We start from the raw sequence: 15,631 nt of genomic DNA, 5'->3' as shown, positions 1-15,631 counted from the left end.
CGTGCGTGGTATGACCACCTTACCGAGTTGCTACAAGACCGTGGATTTGAAGTGGGGCTAATCGACCCCACTCTTTTTACTAAGAAGGTCAAAGGGGAGTTGTTTGTGTGCCAACTATATGTTGATGATATTATCTTTGGTTCCCCTAACAAAGCTTTCAATGAGGAATTTGCCGCACTCATGACCTCAAAGTTCAAGATGTCTTCAATGGGAGAGTTGAAGTTCTTTCTCGGGTTCGAAGTGAAGCAAAGAAGAGAAGGAACCTTCCTCAACCAAGCCAAATACACTCAATACATGCTCAAGAGATTCAAGCTAAGTGATGTCAATCCGGCCTCCACTCCAATGCACACCAAGTGCCAACTTGACATTGATCCCAATGGTAAAGCGGTGGATCAAAAGGTATATCGTTCCATGATTGGATCCTTGCTTTACCTTTGTGCATCTAGACCGGATATCATGTTGAGTGTGGGAATTTGTGCATGGTTTCAAGCTGCACCTAAGGAAAGCCACTTTGTGGCGGTCAAGCGAATCTTTCGATATTTGGCTCATACCCCAAACTTTGGCTTATGGTACCCAAGAGGAGAAAACTTCAAGCTTGTAGGGTATTCAGACTCCGATTGGGCGGGAGACAAAGTGGATAGGAAGTCCACTTCTGGAGGGTGCCAATTTCTTGGTTGCTCTTTGGTGAGTTGGTCTTCTAAGAAGCAAAGTTGTGTGTCTCTCTCGTCCACCGAAGCGGAGTATGTGGCGGCCGGTAGTTGTTGTGCACAACTCCTATGGATGAGGCAAACTTTAAAGGATTACGGTGTCATTTGTGACAAAGTGCCTCTTTGGTGTGACAATGAAAGTGCCATCAAGATTTCTCTCAACCCGGTGCAACACTTCAAGACAAAGCATACTGAGATTCGGTATCACTTCATCCGGGATCACATTATGCGAGGGGAGATCGAGATCAACTACGTCAACACTCATGATAACCTTGCAGATATTTTCACGAAGCCATTGGATGAAGCAAGATTTCGCGAGTTAAGGCATGAGCTAAATATCATTGATTCGAGCAATGTTGCCTGAACCCTTGCACACCCCACCATACTCAACTTGTTGTCTTGTTTAGATGTAGGCATGGACATAGGGGGAGTGTTGTTCTCTCAATGAACTCTCCCTCCCCCATTATGCATAAATTGATCAACTCTTTCACATTAGCCATTTTTGATGGTACTTGTGCTTCAAAGACGAGTTTTGGTCATGGGCCCAAGGATAATTCTTCACGGTGCCATACCAATTGACTCAAACATAGGTGGCTCCGGCCACCGCCCTCTCTTTGGAGAGGTTATGTCTCGTGGTTGGTCCTTGTTGTCTCTTGCCTTTCTTTCTTCGTGCTGAGTTGTTCTTGCGGTGTCTCGTTTGCTTGAAGTTTCCTTGCGAAGACCATTTCTCTTGTGTTTGAAACGTGCATCTTCTTGAGCTCACGGTACTACCGCGGCCTGCCACGGTACTACCACATGTGGAGCGCACGGTACTACCGCACCCAGCGCGGCAGTAATTTTTTGCTGCCGCCTGGGGGAGCGGTACTACCGCTTCGGTGCGGCACTTCAGACCGAGCGGTACTACCGCGATGAGGCGCGGTACTACCGCACTGACGAGTGCGCGTGGGGGTTAAGACCCGGGCAGGGGGAGTTCCAACTCCCCCATAACCATTCGTCTGTCTCTCTCCCCGCCGCCTCTCTCTCTCCTGCTCAAGAACGGCGCCGGAGACCCTCGCCGGATCTCCGCCTCCGGCCGCTCTCCTCGGATTCCGACCGGTGGGATCGTTCCCCACCACTTCCTCTTGCCATGGAACAAGGTTTCTCCCCAAATCCCTCTCTCTCTTGTTCGTTCTTTTGCCTCTAGGTTTTTGGGGAGATGCTTGTGTTCTTGAGATTTTAGGCCAAATCTATGCAAGAGTAGGATGTAGGAGAGTAGTGTTGCATAGAAATTGTACTTGGTATGCTGTCCCGTGGTAGATTTGATCAACCATAGTACCGCCTCGTGTTCGCGGTTGTTTTCAGATTCAGTTGGTTCGGATCTGACGCCGTGCGGTACTACCGCATCTCTGGTGCGGTACTACCGCTGGTACGGTACTACCGCCCCTCTGGTGCGGTACTACCGCACGAGCCGTGATACTAAAGTCTTACTACCGCTCCAAGCCCCGGTACTACCGTGCCGTCACGCGGTACTACCGCGACTAGGGGCGGTACTAAAATTTTAGTACCGCGCAAACTGGCAGTACTACCGTTGTTGTCCAATCTTCTTCTTGGCAATTACCACGTATTCTTTTTACTTGTTTCCCTTGCTTTGCTGAGGTCTTTGCATTGATTCTTCTCACTTTTCGTGTGTGTTCTGTGTTTGGTGTCTTAGGTGGTGGCTCCAGTGCTCCTGCTCGCCGTTCCAATCCCAGTCGTGACACTAGTAAGCTCCAGAGGGCTCCAATGCCCCCAACGCAGGACCAAGACCACCGCCACCAAGCAGAAGGAGCCCACCATGGGCATGTATGAGATTCCACAGGCAGAGTTTCTCGCTCGAAGGAGGATCAACCCTTATGTGAATCCTCGTGCCAACATCAGAGGCAATGATCTGTTCTGGACCAAGCAGCAGAACCTCATCTATCTGGATGTGATCAAGGGCAAGCAGAACATCTATGTGGACATGCACTGGATTGATATGCTTCACATGAGGGAGGAGAAGCACCGTGCCTACTTTGGTGAGGCCTTGGATCTCGTGGAGCAGTTTGCCATTGAGGATGTGATCTCTTTTCACCTGGACTATGATCCCAAGGTTGTGGCCCAGTTCTTTGCTTCAGTTCACTTTCACACTGAGGAGGATCGGAGGATGACCTGGATGACCAATGGTCGTCAGCTGACTGCTACTTGGCAGGAATTCATGGCGTTGCTCAATGTTCCTGATGAGGGGCTCAACACGCCCGTTGGTGTCCGCCCTCATGCCAATCCCAAGTCTGCCAACAAGAACAAGCTTATGCCATACTATGTTGAGAAGATCCTTCCAAGTGATAAGAAGGCATGGGTTCTGAACTCTTTCCTTGACATCATGCACCGGATCTTCCGCAACTCTCTCTTCCCATGCATTGGGGACAAGGACAAGGTGCATGCTTATCTTGTGGACATGCTGCTTCTCTGTGAGGAGGTGCGGATCTCTCAGACACAACCCTTGGATGTTTCCCACATCATGTGGTGCGAGCTTTGCTTTGTGGTGTTCAACCGTAAGGTTCCTATCTATGGACCTTACTTGTTTCTGCTGATCTCGAAGACTTGGGAGCAGCGCTTCCCTCAGGATGAGTTTCTGGCCCCAAACTGGATCCGTCATGACCCCATCAGACTTTGCATCAAGCCCTAGTGGGCTAACACTACCACTCGTGCTGAGGCAGCGGCTGCTAAGATGGCTGTGGATGGGGAGGAAAGTGAGGAGGAGAATGCAGATGAGGAGCGCCCTACTGGACATGCCTCTTCCTCCACTGAGCCCTCGTGGGCTAAGAAGCTGAAGGACAAGATGAAGACTCTATTCTGCATGCAGGCAAAGGGGCAGTACATGACTCACGTTGCCTCCAAGGAGAGTCGCCGCCGCGACAAGAAGATTATGAGGGTCTTTGGAGAGGAAGTATCTGGTGGTTCTGAGGAGGTTATCACTCCAGAGGCTGAGTGGATGGCGAAGCAAGGCTTCAAGTGGACTGATTCTAAGGAGGACATCGAGGAGATCGTCCCCGTTGCCGAGTCTGACGAGGAGCGTTGGAGTGATTACTTTGCTTGAGCCACCCCTTGTGTGTAGGTGTCCTCTCTGCCTTTTTGGCGTCTCGATGCCAAAGGGGGAGAGAATGTAGGATTTGCGAGTCATTTTATCGTGTTGTTTCGTTTGCGTTTCTGTTGAACCTCGTTTGCTTTGGTTTGGTTTGCGCTTGTGAGACCTATCCTTCATATGGTGTAAGACATATGCACTCTATCGTATCTTAGTGAGCTTATGATTTATTGTGCTATTTATGTTATGCTCTTGTTTGCTATCTTGCTTAGTGTTAGCTTTTGTTGCAAGATATGCCTTGTCTATAAAATATAGGGGGAGTGTTGATCCTAGTATGTGTGCCGTGCAGTCCAAAGCACCTATCTAGATTGCACACATCTAGGGGGAGCCCGTCTATATTTTAGAGATGTAGGGTTTGCTTATGCTCTATATTATTTCCCTTTGTGCAAATCCTGTATTGTCATCAATCCACCAAAAATGGGGAGATTGTAAGGGCATATTTATCCCTAAGTTGTTTTGGTGATTGATGACAATGCTTTTGTGGACTAATCATGTGCCTTTAGTATTTCAGACGTTTCGTCACTAGGCACAAGACGGTTTAGTGCCCCTCGAAGACTATTGAAGACAGCGTTTTTCTACGTTTCTTTTCGGTGGACTTGAGTCGTAGGAAAGCCGTACTATTAAGAGGGGGTCCGCTTTGGAAAGGTTTGGGTGGAATCATCACATACACATCTACTCCTTTGCACCGCCTTTCCTTTGGCCCTTTGGAGCATCCTCCGTTTTATCCTATATGCATTCTGTCTTGGTTGCTGAAATTGGGCTTGCGGTAGTACTGCTCCCTGGAGCTGTAGTACCGCAGGCACTTGCGGTAGTACCAGACCTCGGTGCGGTAGTACCGCAGGAGCCCACTGTTGGGGAACGTAGTAATTTCAAAAAAATTCCTACGCACACACAGGATCATGGTGATGCATAGCAACGAGAGGGGAGAGTGTTGTCTATGTACCCTCGTAGACCGAAAGCGGAAGTGTTATATCAACGCGGTTGATGTAGTCGTACGTGTTCACGATCTGACCGATCCAAGTACCGAAAGCACGGCACCTCCGAGTTCTGCACACATTCGGCTCGGTGACGTCCTCGCCTTCTCGATCTAGCAAGAGGGGCGAAGTAGTACATGAGTTTCGGTAGCACGACAGCGTGGTGACGGTGTTGGTGAAGAACAATCTTCGCAGGGCTTCGCCTAAGCACTACGAAAACTATGACGGAGGATAAACTAGAGGAGACGGGGTTGCCGGCACACGGCTTGGTGTTTCTTGTTGTGTCTTGGGTGCTAGCCCTACCCCTCTATTTATATGTTGAGCCTTGGGGTCGAAACTTGGAGTAAAAGCCTCCACCAAGTCGGTTTCACCCGAAAGGCAAGAGTCCTTCTCGGACTCCAGGGCCAAACGCCAGGGTTCCCGGCGTCTGGCCCCTGGACTCCGCAAAACTTCCTTTCGCGCTTTCCAAAAACCTTGCGGGCTTTCCCCTTTGGCCCAAATAAAGTGTTCTCGTACCCAAACATTTCGGGAAACATCCGGAACCCCTTCCGGAGTCCAAACACTATTATCCCATATATCAATCTTTATCTCCGGACCATTTCGGAGTTCCTCGTCATGTCCGTGATCTTATCCGGAACTCCGAACAACATTCGGTTACCAACATACATAACTCATAAATACTATATCGTCAATGAACGTTAAGCGTGCGAACCCTACGGGTTCGAGAACTACGTAGACATGACCGAGACACTTCTCTGGTCAATAACCAATAGCGGAACCTGGATGCCCATATTGGCTCCTACATATTCTACGAAGATCTTTATCAGTCAGACCGCATAACAACATACGTTGTTCCCTTTGTCATTGGTATGTTACTGCCCGAGATTCGATCGTCGGTATCTTAATACCTAGTTCAATCTCGTTACCGGCAAGTCTATTTACTCGTTCTGTAATACATCATCCCGCAACTAACTCATTAGTTACAATGCTTGCAAGGCTTATAGTGATGTGCATTACCGAGTGGGCCTAGAGATACCTCTCCGACAATCGGAGTGACAAATCCTAATCTCGAAATACGCCAACCCAACAAGTACCTTTGGAGACACCTGTAGAGCACCTTTATAATCACCCAGTTACGTTGTGACGTTTGGTAGCACACAAAGTGTTCCTCCGGTAAACGGGAGTTGCATAATCTCATAGTCATAGGAACATGTAGAAGTCATGAAGAAAGCAATAGCAGAATACTAAACGATCGTGTGCTAAGCTAACGGAATGGATCAAGTCAATCACATCATTCTCCTAATGATGTGATCCTGTTAATCAAATGACAAATCATGTCCATGGCTAGGAAACATAACCATCTTTGATCAATGAGCTAGTCAAGTAGAGGCATACTAGTGACACTCTGTTTGTCTATGTATTCACACATGTATCATGTTTCCGGTTAATACAATTCTAGCATGAATAATAAACATTTATCATGATATAAGGAAATAAATAATAACTTTATTATTGCCTCTAGGGCATATTTCCTTCAGTCTCCCACTTGCACTAGATTCAATAATCTAGATCACATCGCCATGTGATTTAACATCAATAGTTCACATCACCATGTGATTAACACCCATAGTTCACATTGTCATGTAACCAACACCTAAAGGGTTTACTAGAGTCAATAATCTAGTTCACAATGCTATGTGATTAACACCCAAAGAGTACTAAGGTGTGATCATGCTTTGCTTGTGAGAGATGTTTAGTCAACGGATCTGCCATATTCAGATCCGTATGTATGTTGCAAATTTCTATGTCAACAATGCTCTGCACGGAGCTACTCTAGCTAATTGCTCCCACTTTCAATATGTATCTAGATCGAGAATTAGAGTCATCTACATTGGTGTCAAAGTTTGCATCGATGTAACTCTTTATGATGAACCTTTTGTCACCTCCATAATCAAGAAACATATCCTTATTTCACTAAGGATAATTTTGACCGCTTGATGTCTACTACACAACCTTCTTCTTGTAGACGTTGTTGGCCTCCAAGTGCAGAGGTTTGTAGGACAGTAGCAAATTTCCCTCAAGTGGATGACCTAAGGTTTATCAATCCGTGGGAGGCATAGGATGAAGATGGTCTCGCTCAAGCAACCCTGCAACCAAATAACAAAGAGTCTCTTGTGTCCCCAACACACCCAATACAATGGTAAATTGTATAGGTGCACTAGTTCGGCGAAGAGATGGTGATACAAGTGCAATATGGATGGTAGATATAGGTTTTTGTAATCTGAAATTATAAAAACAGCAAGGTAACAAGCGATAAAAGTGAGCGTAAACGGTATTGCAATGCTAGGAAACAAGGCCCAGGGTTCATACTTTCACTAGTGCAAGTTCTCTCAACAATAATAACATAATTGGATCATATAACTATCCCTCAACATGCAACAAAAAGTCAATCCAAAGTCACTAATAGCGGAGAACAAACGAAGAGATTATGGTAGGGTACAAAACCACCTCAAAGTTATTCTTTCCAATCAATCCGTTGGGCTATTCCAATAAGTGTCACAAACAACCCTAGAGTTCGTACTAGAATAATACCTTAAGACACAAATCAACCAACACCCTAATGTCACCTAGACAATCCAATGTCACCTCAAGTATCTGTGGGTATGATTATACGATATGCATCACACAATCTCAGATTCATCTATTCAACCAACACATAGAACCTCAAAGAGTGCCCCAAAGTTTCTACTGGAGAATCAAGACGAAAACGTGTGCCAACCCCTATGCATAGGTTCATGGGCGGAACCCGCAAGTTGATCACCAAAACATACATCAGGTGAATCACGTGATATCCCATTGTCACCACAGATACGCACGGCAAGACATACATCAAGTGTTCTCAAATCATTAAAGACTCAATCCGATAAGATAACTTCAAAGGGAAAACTCAATCCATTACAAGAGAGTAGAGGGGGGGAAGAAACATAAGATCCAACTATAATAGCAAAGCTCACGATACATCAAGATCGTGCCAAATCAAGAACACAAGAGAGAGAGAGATCAAACACATAGCTACTGGTACATACCCTCAGCCCCGAGGGTGAACTACTCCCTCCTCGTCATGGAGAGCGCCGGGATGATGAAGATGGCCACCGGTGAGGGATCCCCCCTCCGGCAGGGTGCCGGAATATGGTCCCGATTGGTTTTGGGTGGCTACAGAGGCTTGCGGCGGCGGAACTCCAGATCTATTCTCTTCCCCGAAGTTTTTAGGGTATATTGGTATATATAGGTGAAAGAAATACGCCAGGGAGCCACAAGGGGTCCACGAGGGTGGAGGGCGCGCCCAGGGGGGTGGGCGGGCCCCTGCCTCGTGCCTTCCTTGTTGCTTTCTTGACGTGGACTCCAAGTCTCCCGGGTTGCTTTCTTTCCAAAAATAACTTCTCCAGAAGGTTTCATTCCGTTTTGACTCCGTTTGATATTCCTTTTCTTCGAAACACTGAAACAAGGGAAAAAACAGGAACTGGCACTGGGCTCTGGGTCAATAGGTTAGTCCCAAAAGTAATATAAAAGTGTTTAATAAAGCCCATAAACATCCAAAACAGATAATATAATAGCATGGAACAATAAAAAATTATAGATACGTTGGAGACGTATCAGCATCCCCAAGCTTAATTCCTGCTCGTCCTCGAGTAGGTAAATGATAAAAACAGAATGTTTGATGTGGAATGCTACTTGGTATAATTTCAATGTAATTCTTCTTAATTGTGGTATGAATATTCAGATCCGAAAGATTCAAGATAAAAGTTCATATTGACATAAAAGTAATAATACTTCAAGCATACTAACTAAGCAATTATGTCCTCTCAAAATAACATGGCCAAAGAAAGTTCATCCCTACAAAATCATATAGTTTAGTCATGCTCCATTTTCGTCACACAAGAATGCTCTCATCATGCACAACCCCGATGACAAGCCAAGCAATTGTTTCATACTTTAGTAATCTCAAACTTTTTCAACCTTCACGCAATGCATTAGCGTGAGCCATGGACATAACACTTTGGGTGGAATAGAATATGATGATGGGGGTTATGTGAAGAAGACAAAAAAGGAGAAAGTCTCACATCAACAAGGCTAATCAATGAGCTATGGAGATGCCCATTGATTGATGTTAATGCAAGGAGTAGGGATTGCCATGCAACGGATGCACTAGAGCTATAAATATATGAAAGCTCAACAAAAGAAACTAAGTGGGTGTGCATCCAACTTGCTTGCTCACGAAGACCTAGGGCACTTGAGGAGGCCCATTGTTGGAATATACAAGCCAAGTTCTATAATGAAAAATTCCCACTAGTATATGAAAGTGACAAAACAAGAGACTCTCTATCATGAAGATTATGGTGCTACTTTGAAGCACAAGTGTGGTAAAAGGATAGTAACATTGTCCCTTCTCTCTTTTTCTCTCATTTTTTTGGGCCTTCTCTTTTTTATGGCCTTTCTCTTTTTTTGGGCCTTCTCTTTTTTATGGCCTTTCTCTCCCTTTTTTTATTCCTCACTTGGGACAATGCTCTAGAAAAATAATGATCATCACACTTCTATTTATTTACAACTCGATACTAGAACAAAGTATGACTCCATATGAATGCCACCGATGGTGTACCGGGATATGCAATGAACCAAGAGTGACATGTATGAAAGAATTATGAATGGTGGCTTTGCACAAATACTATGTCAACTACATGATCATGCTAAGCAATATGACAATGATGAACGTGTCATGATAACGGAATGGTGGAAAATTGCATGGCAATATATCTCGGAATGGCTATGGAAATGCCATAATAGGTAGGTATGGTGGCTGTTTTGAGGAAGATAAAAGGAGGTTTATGTGTGAAAGAGCGTATCATATCACGGGGTTTGGATGCACCGGCGAAGTTTGCACCAACTCTCAATGTGAGAAAGGGCAATGCACGGTACCGAAGAGGCTAGCAATGATGGAAAGGTGAGAGTGCGTATAATCCATGGACTCAACATTAGTCATAAAGAACTCACATACTTATTGCAAAAATCTACAAGTCATCAAAAACCAAGCACTACGCGCATGCTCCTAGGGGGATAGATTGGTAGGAAAAGACCATCGCTCGTCCCCGACCGCCACTCATAAGGAGGACAATCAAAGAACACCTAATGTTTCAAATTTGTTACATAACGTTTACCATACGTGCATGCTACGGGACTTGCAAACTTCAACACAAGTATTTCTCAAATTCACAACTACTCAACTAGCACAACTTTGATATCACTACCTCTATATCTCAAAACAATCATCAAGCATCAAACTTCTCTTAGTATTCAACACACTCATAAGAAAGTTTTTACTAATCTTGAATACCTAGCATATTAGGATTAAGCAAATTACCATGCCGTTTAAGACTCTCAAAATAATATAAGTGAAGCATGAGAGTTCATCTATTTCTTCAAAATAAAACCACCATTGTGCTCTAAAAGATATAAGTGAAGCACTAGAGCAAACGACAAACTACACCGAAAGATATAAGTGAAGATCAATGAGTAGTCGGATAATTATGCAACTATGTGAAGACTCTCCCACATTTAAGAATTTCAGATCTTGTTACTTTATTCAAACAGCAAGCAAAGCTAAAGAAAATAAAATGACGCTCCAAGCAAAACACATATCATGTGGTGAATAAAAATATAGCTCCAAGTAAAGTTACCGATGAACGAAGACGAAAGAGGGGATGCCTTCCGGGGCATCCCCAAGCTTAGGCTCTTGGTTATCCTTGAATATTACCTTGGGGTGCCTTGGGAATCCCCAAGCTTAGGCTCTTGCCACTCCTTATTCCATAGTCCATCGAATCTTTACCCAAAACTTGAAAACTTCACAACACAAAACTCAACAGAAAACTCGTAAGCTCCGTTAGCGAAAGAAAACAAAACACCACTTAAAGGTACTGTAATGAACTCAATCTTTATTTATATTTGTGTTAAACCTACTGTATTCCAACTTCTCTATGGTTTATAAACGATTTTACTAGCCATAGAGTCATCAAAATAAGCAAACAACACACAGAAAACAGAATCTGTCAAAAACAGAACAGTCTGTAGTAATCTGTAACTAACGCAAACTTCTGGAACTCAAAAAATTCTACAAAAATAGGGCGACCTAGATAATTTGATTATTGATCTCCTGCAATTGGAATCAGTATTTTATCATGTTCTGGTGATTTTAAACAATTGTTTTCGTGAACAGAAAGTTTCTGGAATTTTCAGCAAGATCAAATAACTATCATCCTAGAAGATCCTATAGGTCTTACTTGGCACAAACACTAATTAAAACACAAAACCACATCTAAACAGAAGCTAGATGGATTATTTATTACTAAACAGAATCAAAAAGCAAAGAACGAAAATAAAATTGGGTTGCCTCCCAACAAGCGCTAACGTTTAACGCCCCTAGCTAGGCATGATGATTTCAATGATGCTCACATAAGAGATAAGAATTGAAACATAAAGAGAGCATCATAAAACACATGGCAAGCACATTTAAGTCTAACCCACTTCCTATGCATAGGTATTTTGTGAGCAAACAACTTATGGGAACAATAATCAACTAGCATAGGAAGGCAAAACAAGCATAACTTCGAGACTTTAAGCACATAGAGAGGAAACTTGGTATTATTGCAATTCCTACAAGCCTATGTTCCTCCCTCATAATAATTTTCAGTAGCATCATGAATGAATTCAACAATATAACCAGCACCTAAAGCATTCTTTTCATGATCTACTTGCATAGAAATTTGATTACTCTCCACATAAGAAAAATTCTTCTCATGAATAATAGTGGGAGCAAACTCAACAAAATAACTATCATGTGATTGAAAATTAAGATCAAGATCACAAGTTTCATGGTTATCATTATTCTTTATAGCATACGTGTCATCACAATAATCATCATAGATAGGAGGAATGCTTTCATCATAGTAAATTTGCTCATCAAAGCTTGGGGGACCAAAAATATCATCTTCATCAAACATAGCATCCCAAGCTTGTGGATTTGCATATCATTAGCATCATGGGTATTCAAAGAATTCATACTAACAACATTGCAATCATGCTCATCATTCAAAGATTTAGTGCCAAACATTTTATAGACTTCTTCTTCTAGCACTTGAGCACAATTTTCCTTTTCATCATACTTACGAATGATATTAAAAAGATGAAGCGGATGAGACAAACTCAATTCCATTTTTTTGTAGTTTTCTTTTATAGACTAAACTAGTGATAAAACAAGAAACAAAAAGATTTGATTGCAAGATCTAAAGATATACCTTCAAGCACTCACCTCCCCGGCAACGGCGCCAAAAAAGAGCTTGATGTCTACTACACAACCTTCTTCTTGTAGACGTTGTCGAGCCTCCAAGTGCAGAGGTTTGTAGGACAGTAGCAAATTTCCCTCAAGTGGATGACCTAAGGTTTATCAATCCATGGGAGGCATAGGATGAAGATGGTCTCTCTCAAGCAACCCTGCAACCAAATAACAAAGAGTCTCTTGTGTCCCCAACACACCCAATACAATGGTAAATTGTATAGGTGCACTAGTTCGGCGAAGAGATGGTGATACAAGTGCAATATGGATGGTAGATATAGGTTTTTGTAATCTGAAATTATAAAAACAGCAAGGTAACAAGCGATAAAAGTGAACGTAAACGGTATTGCAATGCTTGGAAACAAGGCCTAGGGTTCATACTTTCACTAGTGCAAGTTCTCTCAACAATAATAACATAATTGGATCATATAACTATCCCTCAACATGCAACAAAGAGTCACTCCAAAGTCACTAATATCGGAGAAGAAACGAAGAGATTATGGTAGGGTACGAAACCACCTCAAAGTTATTCTTTCCAATCAATCCGTTGGGCTATTCCTATAAGTGTCACAAACAGCCCTAGAGTTCGTACTAGAATAACACCTTAAGACACAAATCAACCAAAACCCTAATGTCACCTAGATACTCCAATGTCACCTCAAGTATCCGTTGGTATGATTATACGATATGCATCACACAATCTCAGATTCATCTATTCAACCAACACATAGAACCTCAAAGAGTGCCCCAAAGTTTCTACCGGAGAATCAAGACGAAAACGTGTGCCAACCCCTATGCATAGGTTCATGGGCGGAACCCGCAAGTTGATCACCAAAACATACATCAAGTGAATCACATGATATCCCATTGTCACCACAGATATGCACGACAAGACATACATCAAGTGTTCTCAAATCATTAAAGACTCAATCCGATAAGATAACTTCAAAGGGAAAACTCAATCCATTACAAGAGAGTAGGGGGGGGAGAAACATAAGATCCAACTATAATAGCAAAGCTCGCGATACATCAAGATCGTGCCAAATCAAGAACACGAGAGAGAGAGAGAGATCAAACACATAGCTACTGGTACATACCCTCAGCCCCGAGGGTGAACTACTCCCTCCTCGTCATGGAGAGCGCCGGGATGATGAAGATGGACACCGGTGAGGGATCCCCCCTCCGGCAGGGTGCCAGAACAGGGTCCCGATTGGTTTTTGGTGGCTACAGAGGCTTGCGGCGGCGGAACTCCAGATCTATTCTGTTCCCCGAAGTTTTTAGGGTATATTGTTATATATAGGTGAAATAAATACGTCAGGGGAGCCACGAGGGGCCCATGAGGGTGGAGGGCGCGCCCAGGGGGGTGGGCGCGCCCCCTGCCTCGTGCCTTCCTCGTTGCTTTCTTGACGTGGACTCCAAGTCTCCTGGGTTGCTTTCTTTCCAAAAATAACTTCTCCAGAAGGTTTCATTCCGTTTCGACTCCGTTTGATATTCCTTTTCTTCGAAACACTGAAACAAGGGAAAAAAGTGGAAATGGCACTGGGCTCTGGGTCAATAGGTTAGTCCCAAAAATAATATAGAAGTGTTTAATAAAGCCCATAAACATCCAAAACAGATAATATAATAGCATGGAACAATCAAAAATTATAGATACGTTGGAGACGTATCACCGCTGTTCAGCGATCTACTCCTAGATCACTATTTTACTCCCTTGCCAAACTTAGTGAAGGGTATACAATAGATCTGGTACACAACATGGCATACTTTATAGAACCTATGGTTGAGGCATAGGGAATGACTTTCATTCTCTTTCTATCTTCTGCCGTGGTCGGGCTTTGCGTCTTACTCAATTTCACACCTTGTAACACAAGCAAGAACCCTTTCTTTGACCGTTCCATTTTGAACTACTTCAAAATATTGTCAAGGTATGTACTCATTGAAATTTTTTATCAAGCGTCTTGATCTATCTCTATATATCTTGATGCTCAATATGTAAGCAGCTTTCACCGAGGTCTTTCTTTGAAAAACTCCTTTCAAACACTCCTTTATGCTTTGTAGAATAATTCTACATTATTTTCGATCAACAATATGTCATTCACATATACTTATCATAAATGCTGTAGTGCTCCCACTCACTTTCTTGTAAATACAGGCTTCACCGCAAGTCTGTATAAAACTATATGCTTTGATCAACTTATCAAAGCGTATATTCCAACTCCGAGATGCTTGCACCAGTCCATAGATGGATCGCATGAGCTTGCATATTTTGTTAGCACCTTTAGCATTGACAAAACCTTCTGGTTGCATCATATACAACTCTTCTTTAATGAATCCATTAAGGAATGTAGTTTTTACATCCATTTGCCAGATTTCATAAAATGTGGCAATTTTGCTAACATGATTCGGACAGACTTAAGCATCGCTACGAGTGAGAAAGTCTCATTGTAGTCAGCACCTTGAACTTTGTCAAAAACCTTTTTTCAACAAGTCTAGCTTTGTAGATAGTAACACTACTATCAGCGTCCATCTTCCTCTTGAAGATCCATTTATTTTCTATGGCTTGCCGATCATCGGGCAAGTCAACCAAAGTCCACACTTTGTTCTCATACATGGATCCCATCTCAGATTTCATGGCCTCAAGCCATTTTGCGGAATCTGGGCTCATCATCGCTTCCTCATAGTTCGTAGGTTCATCATGGTCAAGTAACATGACCTCCAGAACAGGATTACCGTACCACTCTGGTGCGGATCTTATTCTGGTTGACCTGCGAGGTTTGGTAGTAACTTGATCTGAAGTTTCATGATCATCATCATTAGCTTCCTCACTAATTGGTGTAGGAGTCACAGGAACAAATTTCTCTGATAAACTACTTTCCAATAAGGGAGAAGGTATAGTTACCTCATCAAGTTCTACTTTCCTCCCACTCACTTCTTTCGAGAGAAACTCCTTCTCTAGAAAGGATCCATTCTCAGCAACGAATATCTTGCCTTCGGATCTATGATAGATGGAGTACCCAACATTTTCTTTTGGGTATCCTATGAAGACGCACTTCTCTGATTTGGGTTTGAGCTTATCAGGTTGAAACTTTTTCACATAAGCATTGCAACCTCAAACTTTAAGAAACGACAGCTTAGGTTTCTTGCCAAACCATAGTTCATATGGTGTCGTCTCAACGGATTTAGATGGTGCCCTATTTAACATGAATGTAGCTGTCTCTAATGCATAACCCCAAAACGATAGTGGTAGATCGGTAAGAGATATCATAGATCGCACCATATCTAATAAAGTATGGTTACGACGTTCGGACGCACCATTACACTGTGGTGTTCCAGGTGGCGTGAGTAGTGAAACTATTTCACATTGTTTTAACACTACAAATAAATACACTTCCGTGATGATACGTGTTTGTCACAGTAGGTCGCGTTT

Source organism: Triticum aestivum, chromosome 2D (genome assembly GCF_018294505.1).
Source record: "Triticum aestivum cultivar Chinese Spring chromosome 2D, IWGSC CS RefSeq v2.1, whole genome shotgun sequence".
Classification (NCBI taxonomy): domain Eukaryota; kingdom Viridiplantae; phylum Streptophyta; class Magnoliopsida; order Poales; family Poaceae; genus Triticum; species Triticum aestivum.
The sequence above is the reverse complement of the archived record's forward strand: the minus strand, read 5'-3'. Positions refer to the sequence as shown.